At 35.1% G+C, this 19,390-nt stretch overlaps 1 protein-coding gene across 3 annotated transcripts in view; it reads right to left on the reverse strand.

Annotated features, from left to right (window-relative positions):
* The window catches only part of Cdh8 (cadherin 8), a 362,712-nt gene that overhangs the window by 236,747 nt on the left and 106,575 nt on the right, over positions 1-19,390 (reverse strand). The window lies entirely within an intron of this gene.

Raw genomic sequence — 19,390 nt, forward strand, 5'->3', positions numbered from 1 at the left:
TTTTGCTAATTAACAAATAAGCCATTCAAATTGGTTTTATTGTTACTTGTTTGTACCATGTTTTCTTTCTAACTACCAATAACCTCTGATTAGTAAATTGTGTTATAATCTAAGATTTTGATGTTTCTTTGGTTTAAAAATAACTAAAGAGAAAGAAGGAAAGCACAAATTTTGGAAAGAATAAAAGACAAAAGTGAGATTCAGTTCTAACTACATGAACTTATTTATACATTTACGAATAAATGCATATTTATTAGAATTTCAGTTTATTTTTTGGCTACAATATACGGAAAAGACATTTACCCTGCACAATTGATCTTAGACTCCGATACTATCCATCTACTTGAAACGTATTAAAACAAGGCAGTGGGCCACATTGAGAGTTTAGTAACTGAAACCATCTTGATTTCAAAACATGTTCTATTCCAAAAACATGTTCAATTCCACATAAACATTTAAAACTACTTGTTGTAATGGAGTAAAAAAAAAAAACTCTATTGAAAAACAGCTATTATACATACAGTAATCCAAACAAAATTTTTACTTGGTAAATATTGTATGCATCCTCTTCCCCTGCTCACCAGAAACTCATTTTTAACTCATCATGATAAAATCTAGATCTCTAGGCTAATAATAGCTTTGGTAGAGAATATTGCATTTCTGTATTCATTCTTTCATCCTCTCTCTCTCTCTCTCTCTCTCTCTCTCTCTCTCTCTCACACACACACACACACACACACAAACACACACACAAATTGTTGTTCAGGTAACAGATTTGAAATTACTAAGAAAAGATTATGGGTGTTAAAAAATAGCCATACACAGAGACAGCAAAGGCCCATAAGTCTGGCCCTCCAAAGTATTTGAGGTACCTACTTATGGGCTGTTACTTTTGCTGTTTGTTGATCTTCACATTTCTGACAGACCTGCTCACTTCAATGCAGCAACATTGTCACTGTCAGTTTACCCCATGCAAGGACTCTCTCTCTCTCTCTCTCTCTCTCTCTCTCTTTCTCTCTCGTTCTCACTCTCTCTTTCTCTCTGTGAGAGTGTGAAGCCAAATACACCCCAAGGCTTGGAATGTTCACACACTGCACATCATCTGGAGAGTGAGCTCTGTCTCTCCCAAAGGATGCCTCTGCTAATTAGATAGAGCAGCCTAAGACCATGAGCACATCATCCTAGATAGGGGAGAACCCTTGAGCTGGCTGTGGTACCAGAAGACCTCATCTATTCCTTAGTAAGCAAGTAAAGAGCACTCCTTGTCCTTCTATAATCTTAGGGGTTTTGGTTCAGTATCAAGCAACTTGACATGGTCTCTGTTCTCAAAGACACATAGTTTTATGAGAAAGAAATACAAATAGAAATTTTAGGGGATGCATAGTTATGCTGCTGGTGATTATGTATTGACTAATGTCTAGTAAACATTTTGTATATACATATATGTATTCTCATAATAATACTGAGACCATTTCCCCATTATACCCATGAAATGATTGAGATTCAGAGGTTTTTGCAAAAGAATGCTCTATCAACAAGTAGCATTTTTCTTAAATCAGTGCATTATAATTATACAATGGTGTGTTTTATTATGCCATATATATGGCATATACATATATATAAAACATGATTTGATCAATATTATTCCCTAGTACCTTCCTTTTCCCTCACTTCCTCTCTTTTCCTAATCTGCTTGCTTTATTCTTCTGATCTCTCTTCAATAGTAATAATAATAATAATAATAACAATAATAATTGTTATCATTATTAATGAGTGCATTACAATTCTAAAAAGAAGCAATCTTATCAGCACGTTTTAGAGTTCAACATTTAAGTGCATGCCCTAGGAGCTACAACATAGAAAAAACAGGGGCTCTGACAACACATAGAAATTTTACTTAGAAAATGGTTAATAAAGATCTCATTCTAGAGAAACTACAAATGAGGTAAGATGGCACCAGACTATGCAATCGTGAGACCAAGATATAGAATTTGAATTTTCCTATAAAAGAGACACAAGACCATAAAGAGAGAGATTTCAGAAAGGAGCTTGCTAATGACATAATAATGCTTTTTGTTTGTTCTTTTGTTTTTTTTTAGTAATATCACAATGGTTGGTAAGTATTTACTAACAAACATCATGGAAGCAAAGAGAAAGAGGAAGTCAGAGAGAAAACTAACACACTAACTTACAAAGCAGTCTCAATTCTGATTGTGTGTGTGTGTGTGTGTGTGTGTATTCGTATGTGTGGTACTCAGGGGCACTCTACCACTGAGCCACATCCCCAGCCCCTTTTTTGTATTTTATTTAGAGACATGGTCTCACTGAGTTGTTTAGGACCTTGCCAAGTTGCCAAGGCTAGTTTGAACTCGCGAACCTCCTGTCTCAGCCTCCTGAGTGTCTGGGATTACAGGTGTGCACTAGTGCACCCAGCTCAATTCTGATTCTTAAGTTCAGGCCAGCATCCGAGACCTGTATGATCAGATGAATTCCCAGCCCCTCTTCCCACTCATTGTAGCCTGGAGGGGCACAAAGTACCAGATGTGCAATGGTGATCAAAGCCTTTCACACTAAGTCTTCAGTTTCAGAAATCATAGCCGGGCTGCACAAGAATTGAGCTGAATTGCAAGTGTGAGCATCATTACACTCTCATCATCTTCCGCATATTTGCATAACACCTCCCAATTAAAAGACAAGTTTATACTAGAAAAGTCGTAGGAAGATGCATTAGCATTTCATTCTCCTTTGTATTCCCACTGCCTAGTATCATGTTTGTCATATTGTTGGAAGCTCAATAAATATTTGTGCCGTAAAGTGCCTGTAAAGGAAAAGAAGGAAGACACACTTCTCATTTTGTTTTCAAAACAACGATTTGAAGAAGGAATCAAAGACTTTTACAAAAGTTAGACCCAAGGATCTAAACATCTTATATGTGGTAAACACAAAGTTCTCAATTTCTTCAAATTATGTATTCAAATTTAGAAAATAACAACATAGGAACTAAAAAATAGTAGAGGGGCTGATTATTATGGGAAGGATGGACAGATGAATAGATAGATGGATGATGGATAGATAGTAGACAAAAGACAGGTGCAACTTACAATCATATATCACCATTCTCAATCCAAGTAAGAACATACATCCTTCTCATGGTCACACTCTATTTGTCATCACAAAAGCAATCAAACAAACAAAAGCCTTTCCTCCTCTAGCATAGGATTCCCCAGGATACTAAAGTCATCACGCAGCACATTCTAGAGAAGAAGAGGTTACACTCTGAAATTATTTTGATATCGAATTATGATCCAGTTATCAGAGAAGATCAGACTGGGCCATTCTGATCACCCTTTTCACTACAAGGAGATAAGGACTAGGATTGAGTCAATTAGCTAGAAATAAGTTTCACCCATCCAGAAGGACATCATCAAGGAGTCTCTCCAAATTCCTATCTTCTTCTCAAGCAGTATCTAAGTTACCAAGAGAAAATCAGAATTTTTAGAACTCAAAGGGTTAACAGGGATTATGGCAATATAAGTCAGTTATTGATCTCATTTTTTTCATAAATCTGACCTCTTTTGTAGAAGATAGTAAGCTTAGTACTATTAAATCAACCCCAGCCCCAACCACTTATTCTAAATGCTTTAGCATTAAACAAAGCATCATGTGATGGTGGGAGACAGGATGTCACGCTGGACTGTACACTTCATCAAATGTCTCTATGCTGAAATGTTTTACCTAGTACAGTAAAAATGAATGATCCAAATTATGTTTCATTTACTCACTCCAGTCTTAACAAGTTGCAGAAACAAATTCCATCATAAAACTAAACAGCAATAAAAGACCCCAAAATTTAGCTAAGATGGAGTTGAAAATATGTAATTATGCTTATGGCCATATACTTCAGGGAAGTATTTGTTCAGTGAAATAATAGCAGTTTTCAAAGTAATTCTCATGTAAACAACTTACCCCTAATTTAAGAGGTGAAATGTTAAAGAAGGAAAAATATCTTATTAAATGAAAAAAACATAGTATGCTGCAGTGGAAATTTTCTGCTTCAGAAAAAAATTATGTACATACACACACACACACACACACACAAACTTATATACCCATATATGTATTTTTCCAGTGTTCATAACAAGCAAATTTGTAGTATTCTTACAACTCAGTCGTGTGTGCTTTGTAGTCTGTGTCAGTTACTGGTGTGAATATGGAACATCTGGGACCTGGTCATGGGGACAGGTGACCAGAGAAATAGAAAATTGGAAGTGAGTCTAAATGAGCTGCTGTTTTTGACTGCTGACACTTGAAAATATGGTCAGAAAGAGGAAGGCATTGCTTGCCATTTTTTTTAAATGGCTAATCTCTACAAAAGCAGGCCTTCTATGTGTGTTATTTGCACTCTACTTAACAATAAGCATCATACTCTCAGCACATGTGAAATGCTCATTAAAGTCTACTTCTTCTATCTTCATGGAAATTACCTCAATGTCCTACACTTTGAAAGTGATTACATATGATGAAATTCTCAGTTTCCTTTAATATATTGATTTTCTCAAGCCCAACAATTAATAAGTGGCTGAATCAGTTATAACCTCTTCAGGTAGATACCTGGTCATGCATTTTAGCATGATTCTATAGTGACTATCAGCAAAATTTAACTAGTTGGTCTGGAGACCTTCTGAATTCCTAAATGAGAAGTAGAAAGAAGAAAGAAGTCTCCCTGGTTGGTCTCTAACTAGCAGTAGATTTAGTATATACATTTAGAAGCCATGTATATAAAGCCACACACCTTAGCTACAATCTCTGAACCAATTATTTCTATAAAAATTTGAAATAGAGTCTACACAGCAACAGAAAGACAGTTTGTCCCACTAATAGAAATGTAAATGGATACTCTGGCAAGAGAGACAGGTAGGCTCTCTCAAAAGACTTCCCAAGCTGACATTCATGACCTTGGCAAATTTGTTACCAGCTTCCTTCTGGATCAGTTTTACAGGTTTGGCAAACAGGATGGGTAAGCCCTATAGCAAATCCATTGCTCTCATGTAGACTCCAATGAGTCACAACTCTAAGATTTGTTTTAAAAAGAATTGAAAAGCAATGTATCAACTTTAAAGAGCATTTCTAGTAATCAAAAATACTTACGATGATGAGCAAATAATAATAATAATAATAATAATAATAATAATAATAATTAAAGGCCCACGTACAGTGAAGGCAAATCATTAATACTGATGGAATTCAGAAAAAAAGGGATTTAGAAGAATCAATTTTGTAATGATGTCAGATAATAATATTACTTAATGTGCTCCATTTAATTTAAACTGTCTTAAAATACTCCAGGAAGTCTCAAATTTTATATACTCAAACTTTCTCTTTCCATTCCCATGCAGGGGTGGGTTATAATATTTAACCAAAGAACTATAGAGGGGAAAAAAAGGAGTACACTCTCCTTCTCGGAAACATCTTTATTAATATCTGTCTGTCTGTCTGTCTATCTATCTATCTACATATATATGCTGATAACATTTTAGTTAAGATACTAAATCATATAGACTTGAAAGTCAGTGTGTTTCTCTACAGCAACCAAAGATTTAAAGAGTTTATAGCTCAGATTAAGAGACCTAGAATAAGAGCCTGAAAAGAAATAGAATTAAATTGAAACAAGCTACAAGTTGTTGAGGAATTCACTTAACCTATTCAAGATTCAGTTTCTCTAGTTAAAAATGTTTTAATAATAATACGTAGCCTTAAAGTTTTGTAATATAATGCTGTTAAGGGTATGATATATTCTAGTAACTAAGATACTCAAATAAAATTCTCTATAAGATACTCTCTTGTGGATTAAGTTTAGGAAATATAATGATGTGTTTTTCCCTCCCTGGAACTGTTTGCCAAGAAAAATATATTTAACCACAAATTCTGAGACAAAATTCAATAGATAGTATATATTCAGAGTAAAGATAAGAATGCAACATTTTGAGTTAAATATTCTGAGTTCAACATTTTGCTCCCATTGGACAGATGACATAATAATTGAATACTTGACAAAAATTCACACTTGCAATAAGCAATAATAGTAGATATATTTAGAAGTGTTTATTTATTGTTTCTGCATATTTATAAGCATTGATGTGAGAGTGAGTGGTCCATATGCATTTAGTCAGTGAATAAATGCTTTAGTGGGTAAGAGGGGACAAAGAATAATAATGGACCAATTACTGAAAAGAGATTTGTGAGAATGGATTATGTAGTATATTAATGGTATGTATGTATGAATAGATGTATGTTTGTATGTGTCAATGGGTGAATGAATGTGTGGATAAATTGCTTGACAAAATAATTAAGAGAAAAAAATAACTAGATGAATGAATTTATTGAAGAAAGAATGCATGGATAAAGGCAATAGTCAATAAAGGGATGTTTGATAATATAATTCTCAGCTACTATTCCATTTATATTCTCAAACACTTTAAATATTTTGAGTTGATGGATGAATCAACAGATGAATTAACAGGTTGGTGAGTGGCTAGGCTGGAAGGACCACAAAGTTTCTCACTAAAAAGTAGATCTGGGGAAAACATAGCAAATCATTCTATCTCAGAGCACTATTCCCCATCTTACACTAAAGCAAACTTAATCATTGTAAATTCAATTATGAATTTTAGGAGATCCTTACATGAAGGTCTTCATGCATATTCAGTTTTCAACAAATATCTTTTTTAAATTTCTTGAACATCTCCTATGTGTATATGGAGAGAGGGGGAGATAAAAAGATAGATGATAGAGATTAACATATCTACCCATCCCCCCAGGGGAGGGGAGAATTATATGCCAAATAAACACCCAATATAGTAACACACGAGGTAAATAACAAGGATGAAGACACTCAGAATTATCAGCCAAACAAAAGAAGATGATTTAAGAAGGTATTTGGATATATAAACAGATATAACAAAGCAAGTCACAGTGGAACATCCAGTTTTACTGTTGAAGAGTGGGAAAGGCTGAGAGAAGTTTTCATCAATGTTCTTTATTTTCAAAGAACTTGACTACCAGAGTTCTAATAGGAGTTGAAAATATGAGATATATTTCTGATATAGAAATCATAGTCACTTGATAAATAGTATGCATCTTATTATTCAAATAAGTAAGTAGATCACAGTGGGAAAGAACATAGTGGATAAATAGAAGTCATCAACTTGTTCTGAAATTCTATATTGGTAGTAAGGGAGTGTGTGGGGGGGGTAATCAAAATGCCATAAACTCAGAAGAAAATTACAATTGAGATTTAAAAAGAAATACAGCTGGGTGTGGTAGCACACACCTGTAATCCCAGTGGCTCTGAAGCCTGAGGCAGAAGGATCCTGAGATCAAAGCCAGCCTCAGCAATGGTGATGTACTAAGCAACTCAGTGAGATCCTGTCTCTAGTAAAATATAAAATTGGGGTGGGGATTGGCTCAGTGATTTAGTGACGTGAGTTCAATCCCTGGTATACAAAAAAAAAAAAAAAAAAAAAAAAAAAAAGAAAGAAAAAAGAAAAAGAAATAAATACATAAAACTAAAGTTTTGTTTGGGCTCTGGAACAGGGGTGTGACAGTGGTAAATCATGTTTTTTGTATGGCTAAAAAGCCTGATAATAGCCTGGCTGTGTTACCTACACCCACCCCTTAAGCAAGAGAATCTGTCTCATTGAAAGCCTTTTAAGAATGCAGAAGCTCAGAACCAAAATTCATATTTAATGGAAGCAATCACATTTTCAAGTTTCAGCCATGACTACTCAATGGGTGGATGAGTGGGTTTATAGATAGCTGGATGCATCAGTGGGTAAACAGGCTGATAAGAGAATTAAGATGAGAAGAAAGGGAAATGAATGGTTTTATTGAAGAATGCAGAGTGTGTGAAACAGCAGACAAGGGAATGGCTTATTAAAGAGCTTCTCAAATAGCCCTCCTTTGGATCAATGAGAATCAAAGGAACTGGTTTGAATCACAACTACCAGATATAATCTTCCACAAATACTTTAATTTTCCCTATATTGGTTTCCGTTTGTGAAAATGATATTGACAAGGGCAACTCCACTGTCATGAAAAATCTTCTCAGACTGATGCAAGAATAAGATAGCAATGAAAACTTTTTTGTTTGGGTTTTTTTCCCACTCCTGCACTCACAGTATCATTATAACTATCATGCAAACTTGGAAATGGAGACTAACATACTGTCAAATTATCAGAGATAATGCTGATGATACAGCCTACAATGCTGTTAATATATATGTGTGTATGTGTGTGTGTGTGTGTGCATGCACGCGCACAAGATGGGTGCACGTATGTGTGTGTACTTGTGAATATGCAGGTTTCACCCCTCCACCTCCATTCCACAATGACACCTGGAATCTGGCTGAATAAATATCAAACAACACCAATAACAGGAATGCAAAGAAATCCTGAAAACTGAGGATGCTCTTAGTGTTTCACAGAACAAATAGATCTTTTGGAAACATATATATCTTCTGTATTAATAATACTATTAGTGCTTTACAAAAGTAAATATGGTATTTGTTTCATTTGTGATCATAAACAACAAAAAATAATTCTTTCAAACCCACTGTTGGTGCTTAAATGTTTTCCTTCAAAATACACAAGTTGAAGCCCTAATCCCAGAACAGGACTGTGTTTACAGATAGAAACTTTAAAGAAGTGATAAAGTTAAAATGAGGCTATTTCATTGGCTCTAATCCAATTTGACTGGTATCCTTATAAGAAGAGGAAATTTGGGCACAGAGACACTAGGTATGGGTCTGCAGAGAGAAAGGAACACACGAGGACCCAGCAACCAGGTGGCCAACTGCAGAGCAAGGATTGGGGCTTCAGAAAAATCAAAGCTTCTGAAATCATGATTTTGGACTACTAGACTCCAAAACCTTAGAACGATAAGTTTCTTATGTGTAGGCTACCCACTCCATGATAATTTGTTATGGCAGCCCTAGCGAACTAATACATCTTCCTAAGGCATTCCAGCTATTTATCAACAAATGCCTCATTGAAGCAAATGGCGGCTGCAACTTGCAAAGATGCTTCCCTAAGATTTGATGCTAGCTGTCAGAGGAGGAATAACAATCTTTAAAAATAGCCCTGCCCTAAATTTCCAGACTCTGTAAACATGCTGCCTTACTTGCCAAAGGAACTTTGAGATGTGACTAAATGAAGGACCTGGAAGTTGGGCGATTATTCTGGAGTATCCAGGGAATCTCAATATAATTAATCACATAGGTCTTTGAAAAACAAATGTTTTCCTTTGGTCAGAGGAAGATATGACTGTGGAAGAATGGTCAGAGAGACACAACCTTGCTAACTCAGAAGATACAGAAGTGGATCCACTAGCTAAGCAGTGTGGGGGTGTTCAAAAAGATTAAAAGAAACAGATGTCTCTTCCCAGAGTCTCCAGAAAGGAATACAGCTCAGTGACACTCATTTATCTTAGTCTGTGAAACCTGTGTTGTTTCAGACCTATATGACTATAGGATAATAAAATTGTGTGATTTTAAGCCACTAAGTTTGTGAAAATTAGTCCAAGAAACAATAAAGGATTAATAAGCTAGTTTTCATAAAATTTTTGAAATGTTAACATGTTGATGCATCAGGCAGCTAGTGACTTTGAGTGAAACCGTATCCTTTTTCTTTTTTTTTTGACAAAAAAATAAAGAAGTATGGGATTACTTTTCAGATATTCTCTAGCTCAAACAGCCTGTGACTATTTAGACACATCCTTCCTGTTTGCATAGCTATTTGACATTTTCAATATATGACCATGGAGGCTCCCACAGAAAATAGACGTTAGCACAGTTACCCAGGCAAAGGAGATAACCTGTTCATTTGATTATTCAGTCATTCCTTCAAGGACATTAATAGAAAGTTTCCCTACCCACATATTTTATATTCTTTTATTTCATTTAATTATCACAACAAACCCAATGAGGGCATACTGAAGTCCTTAGCTTACACATTACAGAAAGTGGGAATAGGAGATTTAGGCAGTTGTTCAATATCATAGGAAGCAATCAAAGGAAAAATGATACAAATCCAAGTCTATCTGCCACTCAAGCTCAGGCTTGTCTTGCTGTTTCAATATTGGGTGCCAGAACCAAGCATGGGGCTGGACAAATAAGATAGTACTTGCAACCAAAGAATTCACTGTTCACAAATACGTGGTGTTTAGTGACTGTATTTAGATATAAAATTTACATATCACCTGTGCGCTCAGTAGGAGTCTTGTGGGAATTATGAAAAGATAAAAGTCCTCATATCAGTGGCAGAGTGGGAAACAGAGTCCTAGATCCAGTGGTTTCTGGGAACCTTTTATACCAATTGACACATCAGAGTTCAAGGCCCTCAAACTCCCCTGCAGAAAGGAGCCTAATGGTATAAACCTCCCAAGGCTGGGAAGTGAGGAATGCGAGTGAGGAGGAGAGAATTTTCTCTTGTCAACAGAAAAAGCTTTGGGGAAATCTAGTAAACCTAAGGGGTGGTGGTAGGAAGGTGAGATGGGGCATTTATAGAAAATTATAGCCATATGGATAACTATTACATTTATCTCGCAAATCAGACTCTACCAATGAGAAATACCTACCCAAATGATTGTGCATTAATACCTTCCCTTAGAAAATAAACAAATATCACCTTACTTTTCACATTGTTTTAGTCAGCTTTTTCACTGCAGGGACTAAAAGACCTGACCAGAGCAACTGTAGAGGAGGAAAAATTTACTTGAGGGCTCAGAGTTTCGGAGGTCTTAGTCCATAGAAGGCTGGCTCCATTTCTCAGGGCTCAAGATGAGGCTGAATATTATGGTGGAGTGTGTGGCAGAGGGAAGCAGCTCACATTGTGGTGATCAAGAAGCAGAGAGAGTGTCCACTTCCCAGATACACATATACACACCAAAGCCATGCTCCAATTCCCACTTCCTCCAGCCATACCCTACTAATTCAGTTAATCCCATCAGGGATTAATTCATTGATTAGGCCAAGGTTATAACCCAATTGAATCATTTCTCCTCAAAACCCTCTTGCATTATCTCACTTCTGAGCTTCTGGGGACACCACATCCATACCACATCACACATTCAGCAACATCAACAATGTTAACTACTTTGGTGCCCCAGAGTCTTATACATCAAGGACTTGACCTCTAACCTGTGGCACTTTTGGAAATTGGTGAATTCTTGGGAGGTGGGGCTAAGTGGAAGGAAGTTAGGTCACTGGGGGAAGGCCTATGAGAGGATTATTGGGATCCCAGCCCTTCTTCCCTCACTTGGTACTTCCTGGCTACCATGAGGTGAACATGTCTTCTCTGCCATGCATTTCTACCATGATGTCCTGTGCAAAAGTACAAAGCAATGAACCAAAAAAAAAAAAAAAAAAATTGGTCAAGTAACTCTGGACTTGCAATTATCAAACCATGAGCCAAAATAGTCTGTTTTGTTTTGTTTTCTTTTGTTTGTAGTTGAATATCTCAGATATTTTGTCACAGCAATGGAAAAATGACTAACACAGTAACACTGTTAAGGTAAATAATGGATGTTCAGTTAGTAATGTTAAATATAGGAAAAAGCTCTACCATAATTCATTTCCTCCTACTATTATAGGTTGATATGTACATTCACAACTTCTTGCCCACTCTGATCATTAAAAAAAATGTCTGGTCTGGTGGTCCTTTTAATCTTCCTTCTATCAGTTGGATAAGCTAGTTTTTTTTTTTTCTGGAATAAAAAGTTCACAGTATTACAAAGCAGAAGGTAATAGACATGGAAAGGAGAGGATATAAAGGTGACCAAGTGTTTACAGGAATAGGAATTAGGTAATAAGATTTCCTTTTTCATATATTTTTATTTACTTTTAGTTTTTGTATATTTGGTCAGAGTAAAGAAATTTGGGGACATTTATCACCAATATAAAACATTATCATAGGTACAAGATGGGAACTGAATGTGTCAAAAATTTTATTGAACTATAAAATTCTAAATTTCACTTTGGTATACTATAGAATGATATAATTAAAGAAGTAAATTGACATTCAATTATTTTTGTGTGTGAGACAAAGGATTCTTTGAAAATGATCTTGGGCTTAGACTTACTGAAGTTCAGACTTGCATAAATTATGTACGGGTATGTTTTTGTGTGTGTCTGTATGTGACCTTACAAGTTGGGAGGAAGAAGTGAGAATTGAGACAAGGGAATGGAAGAATGAAATGCTGCTCTAACCATAGTAGATGAGGTTAATAACCTATAGTTAAGTTAAAAAACAGGTAGTGTTTGTCTTCAGTGTGCAGGAAGTTCTCACAGAGGCCTATTACAAATCCATTTCCACTTCATTTTTACTTGTAGTTCTCAAGAAAAATGAGGATGCACTGGGAAGGCAACATCCTGAGATAAAGAGGGCCTAGCCAGAGAAGCCTGAGGACCTAGAAATAGGATTTTTTTCAATGCTCCAACCCAGTAAGTTCTACTCCTAAGGGTATAAATCCTAGAATGAGCTGCCTTCTTGAGTTCTTTTAGATGTGCAAATGGAGCATGCTCAGAAGAGACTTATCCACCCTGATCTGCTTTCCTAAGTCTTGGGGGGACAGTTCATCATGAAGCCTAGGCTCCTTTTGTTTGTTGTTGACTATCTGTACATAATAAACTGTCTTCATGTAATTTGTCACACATTTAAGTTCTGTCTTAAAAGACTCAAGTAAATGGTAAAAGAACAGCCCAAGGTAACTAATCAGCACACAGCAATATTACTTTGAACAGAGAACTAAAATGTTCTGGCAATAAGGTAGAGCTGCAAGGTAGTGAAGAGGTCCTTCCTTTCTCTATAGGAATCACCTCTGTCAGCAATTTGCACCTGAGCAATGGAAGACACAGGAATGTCCAGGGCAGCAGTTCTCAATGAATGGTCCACAGACCTATGGGCTAGTACAGGAGCCTTTCTGAGAATTTAGCAGGAAATTGTTTGTTCTTTCTACTGCATTATGGTGGGTAAAACTGCTGGCACTTTAGTAGCAATCTAGACAATGGCACCAAGCTGGTACCAAACTCACAGCATTCTTCACTACAACATAGTCTTGGGATCTTAAAAAAAAAAAAGAAAGAAAGGTTGGTTCACTTATTTAATAATGACTTTAATGAGATGATAAAAATAATTTTATGGAATCCCAATTCTTTATATTCATATTTTAATATTCTGTGTAATGAAATGGGTGCCACAAACAAAGCACTTCTTCTGCATATGTATGAGCATGGTCTCAAGGATATAACTGGCAAATGTCTCAGTTTAGAGCTGAACTAATCATGTTTTTTATTGAATATTATTTTCTTGAAAAAAACAAATGATAAATAAATTATAGCCATCCTGACTTTATACTTAGAATATGTTTTGTAAGAAATTTATAAAACTAGTTTACTATTTCAAAGATAACCAATATTATTTGTTGTTGCCCATATCAAAATTTGAGTGTTTTACAAAAGATTGGAACTTTAAAAATGTGTATCTGCCCCTGTGAGATTGAAGTTTCTAGATATTTAAAGAGTTTTCTGTGAGATTACTGGTATTACTAGGTATTTTTTATATTATATAATGAAATTTAGAATATCTTTATAGATCATTAAACCAATATTTTCCAAACTCATGTTTAAGATAATTACAAATTGGCAAAAGATTCATTCAAAGTGCAACAGAGACCAATGGAATTGTTAATGTAGCAGAGTACAAAAATTTATTGATACAATTTCAGGTTCCACATTGCATCTAGTTTTAAGAAACTATCACTTGTGGAGATTTCAGTGTGATATCAAAGAAAAATATCTACAGTTATCTGAAAAGGTTATTAAAATCTCCATTCATTTTCCAACTACATATTTGTGTGGGGCTGGATTTTCTTCATCTAATTCATTGAAAACAACATATTGCAACAGATTGGATGCTGAAGCAGATATGAGAATCTAGCTGCATTCTATTAAGCCAAAAATTAAAGAGATTTTTACAACTGTAAAACAATATCACTCTTTTGCATATTTTTGAAAAGTATATTTTCACTAACATATACCATTTATATAACATTTTATAGGCTTATTATTTTTAGTATATTTTTTTTTTTTTGGTACTGGTGATTGAACCCAGGGGTGCTTCACCACTGAGCTACATCTCCAGCCATTTTTATTTTCATTTTGAGACAGGGTTTTGCTAAGTTGCTTAGGGCCTAAATTGCTGAGGCTGGCCTTGACATTGTGATCCTCCAGTCTTAGCCTTTGCTTTTATATTTAAATGATTTAAATTGTTACCTTTTCTCAGACTTAATGTATAATATAGCAAACATTAATGTTTTCCCATAAACTGGAACTCTGTGGAGCGCTCAGTAAGTGTTCTTTCTTTTTTAAGGGGCGGGGTACTGGAGATTGAAACCAGGGGCACTTTACAACTGAGCTACATCCTCAACACTTCTTATGTATTTTTATTTATTTATTTTAGTTAGAGACAAAAGTCTTTCTAAGTTTCTTAGGACCTTGCTAAGTGTCTAAGGCTGGCCTCAAATCTGAGATCCTCCTGCCTCAGACTCCTGAGTCACTGGGATTATAAGTGTGCACCACCATGCCTGGCCTCCCTCAATAAGTTTTAGAGACTTGAGGAGTCTTGTGACTAAAATATTTCTTAACTACTTAGCTAAATTATAAGTAGCATAATTTATATCATTATATCTTAATAAAGATTATTTTCAGAAAATTAAATGCGATTTTTCGAAAATGCTTTTATTAGTGCATTATAGTTATACAGAATAGTTGAGTTTAATGCAATTTTTATAGTGTAGACATAGGCTGCTGGTGTGGGATGCCTTCATTGCATTAAATATAAGGAGAATAGAGTGGTATGATTGAGAGCAAAGAGGAGGAAAAGAGAAAGGAATAAACAAATATCAAGAACAATTATCATTAAAACTTTAATCTTTGATACACTGTGCTTTGAACTTTACCTTAAGACACCCCATTTCCCATAGGATGGAGAAGGAAATAGCAGTGATTACCATGAGGGTTAATAGGGTGTTCTCTGTGCACTTGGTGACAGGTGGGGAGGCAGATGGGCCACATGTAACCACCTGTCCACATCACATACACTGTAAGGTTTATGACGATGAAGAATAACATATCAAATAATCTTTAATTTCCTAAGGGATCAGAACATAAAACCTTTTGCTTAAAAAAATACATGGAAAATAAGTAGCATCATCATAATTCAGTCCCTTAGTCTAAAGTTTTTCCTTATGTCCACTCTATTGGACAGCCTTGCTGAGCGAGCTGCCACTTCATTTTAGAGGAATAGGTGAAAATTCCATGGATTATGTTTAGATAGGGAACAAAGTTCATTTATGTCTCCCCTACCACACCACTCTGATTCCAAAAATATTTCTAAGTCAAAATTTGGGAGAAACCACTTGGTTGTTTTAAACTATAGCTCTTAAAACCAATTCTGACCCGTCTTCAGAGATCCACAAAACAGAAAACAGTCTCATTTTCCCTGTTTGTGTGTTCATACAGTCCAAATAATTTAGGTCAGATTTTCATAATCACAGGACAAAGGATTCAGAACTTTGGTAACAATACAGCTGTCTATCCGATCGGTACTGTAAAGAACTCTAATAAGTAACATATAACCCTGTATAATTTTCCATGCAAAATTAGTGTAAAAATTATCTTTTTAAATGATATTTTTGGGGACTGGGGTTGTAGCTCAGTGGTAGAGTGCTTGCCTAGCACATGTGAGGCCCTGGGTTCAATCCTCAGCATGACATAAAGATAAATAAATAAAATAAAGGTATTGTGTCTTTCTGCAACTAAATATATATGTTCATGTTTGCGGTAGAAAATTTGGCTAAATAAACCAGCATTCATGAAAAAAATAAAACATGCCCAACCCACATGCAGACATCTCATTAATTATTTTTATAAGAAAGCATATAAAAACAATTATGCTGCACTTGTATATAAAATTGCATTTTATATACAATTCTGCATTCTGTTTTATTACTTGTTGTCAGATAATAATGATATGCCAAATTTTTTTGCATAATTTTTATACAAGTAATGTCCATGTTAAAAATCATTTTGATAAATGCAAAATTTATAGAATTAATTATCAAAGAGACTAGGATTTTTGTGACCTTTCCCAGTTTCATCCAATAACGAGGAAATCTTCATTTTTTTAATGCTTATGACTCATTCTGTCACTAGCTTCTTTGACCTCAGAAGTTGTAAATTGTTGATTCACTCTCAAGAAAAATAACCAAAATCTAGGCAATGGGATAAGTGTCTTTTTAAACTCTATGATTTATAAATCATGTATAATTTCATATAATGTGACAAAATATACTTACATTCTAGCAGTTGGGAAAAAAATGATAAAGCTATTGACAGGTAATGGAATATATTAATAGTGTCAAGTTTCTACCCATAATCATACACATATATTAAATTTTATAAATGATGTCTTATGATTGCTTGCTTTGACATTTTTCTATAACTCTTGGGATTAGTTATTATAGAAACTCCTGTTGTTATCTACTAATAATGAGAAACAGGAAATGTCTTGCAAATTTGAACCCAGATCTTTTCATCCCAAACTCAGCTTTTTTTATTCTATCCAACTGTCAAACACTCAAAAGTGTTTGCTATATAAAGAGCATTATCTGCACTGAAATTAATTGATAATGCAGACTCTCATTCAATCCTTAGGCCTCTTGAGGTCCTTGGTGATCATTTTTGCTCCTAACAATCAATAGTATTGACAGCATACCCTTTGGGGAAAAAAAAATCATGATAGTTTTGGTATCACAAAGCCTGGAAGTTTCAGTGTCTGACCACAGGAAAGTAAAACTTGCCTTGTTCCACTCTTAGGCAAGTTTGACAAATGAGGAAATAAACTGACCTTTCTCCAAGCCCTTGTGAATATTAAGTAAAATGCTACATGTCAAATACATAGCACAAAGTTAACATATCCAAATTCCCTACCCAAAATTCACTTCTCAGATCAAACTTCACAATGATTTGCACATTTAATCAATTCTACCACCATCCTAGGCACTCATCTCAGATCACAAGTTAACATTACCCAAGTTACTGGGAAATCCTGGCAATCTGAATGGTAGTGGCAATCTTTGTGGACACGTTTTCATACATGTGTGCACCAACACACCTGCAAACACACATATGCTCACAATGGGGCAAACTTTACCAAACATGGTGCTGCTCAACAATTTTGGCGTAGGACCAAAAAAGTTGCATTTCTAACAAAGTTCCCAGATGCTGCTAAGGGTTTTTTTTTTGTTTTTTTTTTTCAAGGCACCAGTGCTTTGAGGGCCACCATCTTAATGCTCAAAATGTAAATTCCTTCTGTGATTTTTTTTTAATCCTGAAATATTCTATATAGAATTGTGTCGTACTATAATGGCAAATGCCATTTAAAAGAAATTATTAAAATATGTCTGATAGGAAATAATTTTAAGTTCCAAACCTTTTATCAGGGTTTTCCAGTATTCCTGGCTTGAATACTAAGATACTTTGTTATACAAAATTATATTTATGATATCATAATATAATCATTCATTAAAATGTAATCATTCATTCAAAAATTATGTGTAATGTTTCAACTGTGTGCCTAACACATGGGTTCTGATCCTATCATCTTATAGGATATAGTAGATTCACACTCTTTTGGCAGGGTTAGGTATTAGACCAAAATTACCTACCTGTCTCCCAGATTCACAGAAACCTGTAACATTTAATAACAAAGTCCTTTCCACACCCCTGATCTCTACATTCACTTCTGAAAGTTACTGAAAATAATAAGCTTCCCAGACACCATTAGTGTGTGCTCTTGTGAAGGTTAAAGAGCATCACATTCAAAAATTGCACTCATAAATATACAGGATCTTGGTGATTGATGGAGCAATATCATCAGGATAAATGAATATTAGTTTCTTTAAAAAAAGACTTAAACTTAAACTAAAAACCTTTTTATCTAGACATATCATCAGCTTTAGTTGCTGCAGTTCTAACTTCAACCATCTATTTTTAACATCACTGCCTGTTTTGGCAAAAGAACAATTTAAATAAAGAGCTGTTAGTTGTCCTGAAGAGGATTATTTATAAGACACTCTTAATATACAATTTCCATAGAGCTGCTAATTGTTCCTTACTTTGAAATTCATTATTCTGAGAATGAGATGTGGTGAGTACTGTAAATATCAACCAGGCAGAGGATAATGCTCCACATTAGCATCCAAGTTATGATTCAGTCATAATTAATACACTTCTAAAATAAAGTGTTGACAGCACTCTTATTCAAATATATAGCATATGTTTATAGTCTCACACATTGAGGTGCACACATAATTACAGTATATGTGTGAGAGAAATTGCAGAGGCCATCCTAGAAGCCATGGTTGTGCTAATTGAAAACTGCCATTGTCCAATTAGAGCAGGTGAGACCATGGGTTGGCCACACTGTCAAATGCCTATCAGACATGGCCAGGCTGATTAAATTACAAGACAAAATGCAATAAAAAGAGCAAGAAGTTTTTGCTGTTCTTGTTGTGGTTGTTTTAATAGAGCACTGAGAAGCTAATGGATATCAGGGCACTTGCTGTTTCTCCCTAACCCAGTCAAGGATCGATCTCAATGGAATAATATATTAGAATAGACAATATCGAGTAACTCAGAACCACAAGGCTTACCTTTCACCAAAACAGAGTCACTACTTGGAGGAGAATGATAATTTCTACTTGTTAGAGATGTGTTTACCATGATGTGAGGTAGAGAAACTGCAAAGTGTGCCGTTATATTACTTTTATTTTTATTTTTCTCTATTTGAACTCATTAGAAAAGAAGTAATGAATCCTGTGTAATTAAAGAGGGATTACCCCACACATATTTCAAAGCATCATGTAACGTGTATTTCAAGAGACATTTAAACCAGGATCATTCTTCTGCAAAGGTATAACATACTGTTCCTTTGAGGAAACGTGTATCATGAAAGGTTAATATCAAGACTTGTAGTAAATGACCATTTATCCCATAAATGATTTGACTACTGAAGTATTATATTTAGTTGGTGAGGGAAAAGAAAGCAATACGAAATTACTAACATAATTTCAAAGATCACTCCTTCCAGGACGAAGTCAGGAGGAGGCAGGATAGGTTAAATGAAAAAGCAAAATATGGAGAAGGACAAAGATGTGAACTTATGTTAGAATCTACCACGTACATTGTACTACTGTTCAAGTTGGTTTACATGCATTGCTTCACCCTTACAGTATCACCATGAGGCAGTTTCTATTACTCTAAGGCTATAGATA

Source organism: Marmota monax, unplaced genomic scaffold (assembly GCF_021218885.2).
Source record: "Marmota monax isolate L192 unplaced genomic scaffold, Marmota_monax_Labrador192_F-V1.1 WCK01_AAM20220418_F8-fsc00024, whole genome shotgun sequence".
In the NCBI taxonomy this organism is placed as follows: domain Eukaryota; kingdom Metazoa; phylum Chordata; class Mammalia; order Rodentia; family Sciuridae; genus Marmota; species Marmota monax.